Source organism: Cibotium barometz, chromosome 62 (assembly GCF_041138505.1).
Source record: "Cibotium barometz isolate CiBa-2024 chromosome 62, ASM4113850v1, whole genome shotgun sequence".
Lineage (NCBI taxonomy): Eukaryota > Viridiplantae > Streptophyta > Polypodiopsida > Cyatheales > Cibotiaceae > Cibotium > Cibotium barometz.
This window is the reverse complement of record NC_141107.1, coordinates 450,125-456,518: the sequence shown is the minus strand read 5'-3', so window position 1 is coordinate 456,518 and position 6,394 is coordinate 450,125. Positions and strand designations below refer to the sequence as shown.

Genomic DNA, 6,394 nt, shown 5'->3' with positions numbered 1-6,394 from the left:
AGGATGTTTAAATACGATACACTTCGTACGATGCCTGTAGCCGCGCGACGGTTAGCCAGAGAGAGTGAGATGAAACTTGCAAAATTTTAAAAAATGTCTGTAAGTAAAAATAAAAACTTAGGTTCAGACCTTATCTTGTGTGAGTCTACTAAGGCTTGATTAATTAATTATCAAGGGGGAGGGGAATATGCACATCCACAATAGTCTTAAAAAATGACCTTCTACTAGATGTGTGGACATTCCATTATTTTGAATGCTTATTCAAGTTCATTTTCTCGATCAACAACCTTGCTTTGCACGCAAGAAACATAGTAGCAAACACCAATCATGACTCAAAACTCAGCACTGTTGATGATTTTGATACATTGCGTAATCTATAGATTTATACTACAAGTAAAAGAAAGTATAAGTACTGATATATAATATATACTACAAGAAAAAGAAAGTATAAATATATATATACTACAAGAAAAAGAAAGTATATAATATCCTACAATTTATGCAGACTGTAGTTGCTGTTGATGTGTAATTTTTGCGAAAGAGATCGAGCGAGGTTGCGTCAAGCTTCAGCATATGTGGGATACCTAGCTGGCGCACTGACGGATGATCCCGGTTTTCTTTCGCTTATAAGAAAGCTCTGCTGAATCAGGCATTACATGGATACGCCAGAAGAAGGCGGAGGCGAGAGCACAGGCGAGACCGCATTGAAGGCGCAGATCAACTTCACGCCAAATCCTACATAATACTTCACAGCTGATTCTCTGACTCAATCAGGTTATCCTGTGTGTACTCTGTCTTAGGCTTAGGGTTTTCCTAGCGATGAATTCCAGGTGCTGTGGCAGAGGTGATGGCTCGACCTCTCTTCCCACCATATCTTAACAATCACAATGTCTAGTGGAGCTGTGGATGCTGTTGCCATCGCAGGTGCGGCCAGCATTGAAGCACGGTTTGAGTCTCTGGAAATCATTGGCAAGGGCTCTTTTGGAGACGTTTTTAAAGGGTACGACCACCTTGATCCTACTCCTCTTACCTTTATACATCTTGGCATTTCCTGAGACCTTCTCATCCATACTGTTTAACATTTTTGTTGTGTATACAAGAAGCAGTCTCATGCTGCATGTTGTCTCTGTGATTTTGAAACGCTTTCAAAATGTCGTCTTTTCCGCTTGGACTAGTCAACCTTGAACATATTTTATGCATACTGCTTTAGTGCCGATCCCAAATGTAAAGGGGAGGCCAAAACGCCAATCCCATTATGCCGGCAAGCAGGGTTCTATAGATTAGCTGTTAGTCAGCATTGTCGTCAATCGCCGGCTACACCAGTTTTGCCTGCAAGTGAATTGGGGAATACAGTTGGACGGATATGCTGTCATGCTGATTTGAGACCAATAGTGCCAGCTCAAAACTCTCAGGATTTTTAGGCAGACAGGTTGCTGTGTTGTTGCACTTTGATTGGCTGAGATGGCTGGAGCTGCTGGCTCCCGACATGATGGATAGGCAGGCTTATGACATTTCACATGATGGGGTCAAATCACTGTGTGCCAGCTTAGGAAGGACACTCTATACGGTGATAGAGTGTACCCTCGCATGTTTTGTGACTATATGATATGAGTGGGACTGTGTGGGAAGTGGGCCTTTTATAGATGATGATAATTTTAGAGGGCAAACTAGTTGCAGTTGTTTGTCCTTTCTTTCTCACCTACAAAAGGTTTCCCTTGGACTCATTTTTAGGGTCTCTTTCTCTCAGGCTATATATGAGGATGGAGGCACTTTTTAAGCATATTTCTGGTCCATTTGCACCATTCATTCCCTAAACTTCTCCTGGTTTCCCTTGCTCCAAAACTGTTGTATGTACATTGCTCTTAGGCTCTCAGCCTGGTCACTCTCATAGCTCAATGCCTCTGGGCATTGATTTTTCCGTTGAAGGCATGTGCCTTGTCTACTTGTGCATGTAACAAGCAAGTAGAGAAACCGTTTTTAGCTTGTTGTGCTCATTTGTTGGTTAAGTCAATAGGACACAATTATGGAAGAAAGCACGGTTTATGCAATTTTGCAAATTAAGCTATAGAAGAAGATAGTGGGCATATTTTTTGGATGATTGGTCTATGGCCCAAGGGTTATATGAAGTTAGTTAATGGAATGGGATGCTCTTCATAAGATTATTGGGCTAAATTGAGGCGTTTGACAGAGTGATTATGACAGCAGAAGACTTTGCACACAAACATAAGCATTCCCAATATCCTCCTAACTAATCTCTATTAATTTGAAGAACAAGCTCTATGTAGATTATGGCTGTAAATCTATTCAAAATGTGACCAAACACAGATAATGCCCAAGTTGATGAGAAATGCTGCTGTTCCAAATGCTGGTCTTATTTGCTGCTATCCTCTGCCTTCAAATGCATGCCTTGGAGCTCCTGTGGGGCTTGATTGCTGATGAAGAAATTTCAGGGGGACTATTTGTAAGCATATCATCCCCTTGTATTGCTGGTCAGCAGGTCGGCCGACCTGTCGGACTGTGTTAAGGCCTTTCTATCACCCGAAAATACCTCTCCAGCTGCCTGGGAGCAGACGACGCACGGGGATGTACAGGCAGGTACATGTGTTGCGCACGCTCAAACAACGCAGGATAAATCTTGGGCTTTGATACCACTGTTGGGTTAGGATTAACCCTAATATGCAGGAAACGGGGGCAGAGAACAACAGAGAGAGGGAGAGAGAGATACGGGTAACGGGAGAGCCACACGATGCTGAATGTATTAGAACGATAAGGTTGTGTGTACACTAGCACAAGTACAAGGCATAATAATAAGATTAGTCTAGGTGTCCTTTCACAGCAAATGTCCAAGGTGCCCCTGGAGTTGGTGCTTGGTCACATGCCGCATTACACATAAGCATATGCCTTCAGTTTTAATGAGCCCTCTCAGTTTGGGATAATTTTCCCCTAATTTTGCTCTTGGAGTTAGCTTGGGTTTGGTCTTGGTGGTTTTAGAGCTAGAAGCTTTAGAACCTAAGTTGAGGTGGACCTCGAGGTCCACCCCAAGTCCGGTGCTTCATTGCCAAGTATTCGGTGGCTTGGTGGTGCAGAATAACAGGCTAGGGGTGGTGTAACACCCCTTGCCTAGATCTTTTTGTATTCCTTGCCTCCTTGGCAGGTCTTGGGGTATAGGTGTTACCTTCCTCATCAACATACGTCGTTGGCGTGTTGGTAACACTTGCTCACTAGGGGTGCATCAGGGAATCGAAATGATCCCTGAATGTCTCTAGGAATATCAATGATTATGTAGAGGTTGCGTGAGGTATCCTCGTACATCACCATTCCTTCATCATCGACTCTAAGCCTCCTCAAAAATAATTTATCATTGATTCCAAAGAGAGAAAATTTTGAGCTCTTCTTTGTACACGTCACAAGGTAAAGCTTTGATACCAATGCCACATACAGAAGCTTAGAGGAACTTTACAAGAGAGAAGCCCGTGCATTAACTTGCAAGAACAGCAGAGCATAGAGAAAAAGAGAGAATAGTGGAGTGTTGTAGGGTGCAACAGATGGGGTCCCAAATACCTACTAAAGGCCCCCCTATCCGAAGAAAGTATTTACTTTTATTGCTGCAGATATGAGAGTACAAATAGGAAAGAAATCTTCCCTAAAAATGGATTGAACTGAATGTGTCAAAAGTGCGCAGCGGAAAGCGTGAGACATAGGCACAGAGAGAGAGAACAAATCTGCATAATGATGAAGAAGCAATGATACAATCAGCCCTATGCAAGGGGTGGTCCCCGTATGTGTGGGCATGATGAACTACTCCCCTGAGGGAGGACCCGGGCCTGGAAGCCCCTGTCAAGGTGAGAACAAATGAGAAGGAGGCAAGCCTTATATAGCCCCAAGATAAGCTGTCCGACTTGCTCTAGAAAAGTCTCACGACTGGACATGTGATAATGGGTGGCCAACCCTACAACCAAGGGCCTAAACATGAGGAAAAAATAAGGTGCTGCCCGAGATAAATTTGGGCACCCTTGATACACAACTTGGGCACACTACGAGGAGATGAATAATGCTAACGCCCCCTCTCAGATCCTGGGAGAGAAACTGGTCCAGGAAACCTCCAAAGCAAGTCGAAAAGTCGATATGCTCCCGCCTCTGCCACTTACTCCAAGAAACTGCTCCCGATTCAGAAGGCCAACAAAATCCAAGGAATGAACCACCAGATGTCCATATCTCCAACCCAATCTATATGATATATCACACCTGTCACACAATGTGCTCCCTCTTCAGCCCAAGAAAGGATGTCGTCTGACTCTCTACCTCCAAGAAAAAAAATATGCTCCTTAGAGAACACCGCCAAACTGTCTCCCTGTTGGCACCCCCTCTAGACACCCTAGAGACCCACAATGTCTACGTCAGCTCTGGTACTCAAGCCTCCAACTCTGAGCTTGTTGAGCACCAATCTCCAAATACAAGGTTTCCGGATCTCCATGTATCCCTCGGTCCAAAAATGCCTCTCTGTCCTGCTAACACTCCACAGATCTGCAGAAAACGCAGCCAAGGTGTCTCCCCTGCTTGCTGCCCCATATCTGCAGAAAACACAGCCAGGCTGGCTGCCCTGCTTGCTGCTCCATATCTGCAGAAAACGCAGCCATGCTGGCTGCCCTTCACCTGCTCACAAGGGCAGAAAACGCAGCCATGAGAGTACCTATTCTGGAGAAAAACGCTCCTTCCTCCTCTGCAACCAGCAGCATTTAAAAAAACGCAGAAATCCTTCTCTGTAAAAAATGCCAGAACACCTTCTGTAGAAGAGCCTCAACCCGGTGCTCTGATACCATGTCAAAAGTGCGCAGTGGAAAGCGTGAGACATAGGCACAGAGAGAAAGAAAACAAATCTGCATAATGATGAAGAAGCAATGATACAATCAGCCCTGTGCAAGGGGTGGTCCCTGTATGTGTGGGCATGATGAACTACTTCCCTGAGGGAGGACCCGGGCCTGGAAGCCCCTGTCAGGGTGAGTACAAATGAGAAGGAGGCAAGCCTTATGTAGCCCCAAGATAAGCTGGCCGACTTGCTCTAGAAAAGTCTCACGACTGGACAAAAATAAACATGTGATAATGGGTGGCCAACCCTACAACCAAGGGCCCAAACATGAGGAAAAAATAAGGTGCTGCCCGGGATAAATCTGGGCACCCCTGATACACAACTTGGGCATGCTACGAGGAGATGAATAATGCTAACAGAATGTGCATTTTACCTTAGATGATGGGGCTTCTGCACATGCCAACAGACGGCTGAATCTGCTGCTGATACGACACCTCTAGGATTGCCTGATGCTTGCGTTAATCTCCTTACAGGCTGCTGATAAAGGCAGCCAAGATCAGCACCGATGATGACCTTATTGCTTGCATTTTCAGCTCCTTATGGGTGGGTGCACACGGGGGCTGTGAGATTTATGTGCTACTGCTGTAAATCTGAAAAACAGAGAATAAAACAGCAAATATGTGTAGACAATAGACTGCAGATGATCAAGAACCTGAATACGATTGAAGGTACAGCACGAGGGAGGTGGTATGTACAAATCAGGGCTGAAAAGGAAGATAAGGATGAAGAGGATTGAGTTACCTATTATATAGGTCCTCTAGAGCTGGTTGGCGAGGTCCTACAGGCCGACCAGGACAAAAGTCCATAAAATGCTAAAATTGCTAAAAATGCTAAAAAAAAGCTCCCAAAAATGGTGCAAAAAATAGCAAAAAAATATGCAATGTAGGGCCCTGGCCCCTATAAATGGGCTCGATACAAGCATATAGGGAGTCCATATGGGGATGAACAATATTTCCAACACCTCCTCTTCAGCATTAGATGGGCGGACCAACGCCGGCACGCTGAAGCAAGACCTCCAAAGAAGCTCGAGGGAGCGGTTTGGTGAAGAGGTCTGCAAGGTTGTCCTTGGTAGAACAATACACCAAGTGAAGAAGACCAAGTTCGATCTAGTCTTGAACAAAATGATAATGCACTTCGATATGTTTGGATCGACCACAAATCACCGGGTTTTGTGCCAAAGCAATAGCACTCTCGGAGTTCGAGAAAATTGTGACATGAGAATCGTGTGCATAGCATAAATGTTCCCAAATTTGATGAATCCACAGAGCTTTAGTTGCGGAGAGAAGGTAGGACTTATCCTCAGCCTCAATAGATGATGTAGCAACAGTCCTCTATTTCTAAGACTTCCAAGAAACCATTCCAGATCCAACCATAAAACAATATCTAGAAGCAGATCGCCGATAATCAACACAACCAGCCCAATCAGCATACGTGAATCCCACCAAATTAGAACCACTGGAATAAGTGATACCATAACTTGATGTGCCATGAAGATACCGAAGAACCCGCAAAGCAGGTTGTCAGTGA

At 44.6% G+C, this 6,394-nt stretch overlaps 1 pseudogene across 1 annotated transcript in view; it reads left to right on the top strand.

Annotated features, from left to right (window-relative positions):
• The first annotated feature begins 505 nt into the window (after positions 1 to 505).
• LOC147603992 (uncharacterized) overlaps positions 506 to 6,394 on the top strand; it is a 47,529-nt pseudogene continuing 41,640 nt past the window's right edge. Inside the window, exon 1 of the transcript XR_015265457.1 lies at positions 506 to 1,000. The product of XR_015265457.1 is annotated as an uncharacterized LOC147603992 (transcript). The remainder of the gene's footprint in view (positions 1,001 to 6,394) is intronic.